This window comes from Cucurbita pepo, unplaced genomic scaffold (genome assembly GCF_002806865.2).
Source record: "Cucurbita pepo subsp. pepo cultivar mu-cu-16 unplaced genomic scaffold, ASM280686v2 Cp4.1_scaffold001064, whole genome shotgun sequence".
Classification (NCBI taxonomy): domain Eukaryota; kingdom Viridiplantae; phylum Streptophyta; class Magnoliopsida; order Cucurbitales; family Cucurbitaceae; genus Cucurbita; species Cucurbita pepo.
In genome coordinates, this window is record NW_019647262.1 from 7,935 (window position 1) to 8,560 (window position 626).

Consider the following 626-nt stretch of genomic DNA (forward strand, 5'->3'; position numbering starts at 1 on the left):
ATTTGAATAATGAATTTCAAATTAAAGTAACATTAAATGATTAATTAAACTATTTAATTAATATTTAATATTAATTCAAATGTCAATCCCAATCAATTCCGACACATAATTGATTAAGATATTTAAATCTTATTTAAATATCTCAGATTCTCTCCTTTTGTTTAATTCATAAATAAAACAAAAATGCGGTTAAATATATGGTATATATGTAGCGCATATTCCCTAATTTGAATATAATATAATAATGAGGGATGTATATGCTCTCTATAAGAGAGTAGCAAAGATGTTCCCCAAACCGACTAGATTCCATAAGGGAATTGAAGGTTATGTCCATGATAGATCTCACCTGAACCGTCTCATCATAATATAATAATTATAATCGTAATCATAATATAAATAATTATGACAATAATTTTTAGATAACTCTCTTTCTCTCTCTTTCTCTCTTTCTTGTCGTGCATTTTTTAAAGGTTACTACTATATCAAGCTACATTTTCTTTTTAAATAGAAACTAACTGCACAGCCGAGGAGAGTGTGTATGAACTATGGAGCTATAGAGTTCGAGATAGAGTCGAGTCTCGATTTTTTACTCATGATGTCTTTGTCATGTATATGATTCTTTATGA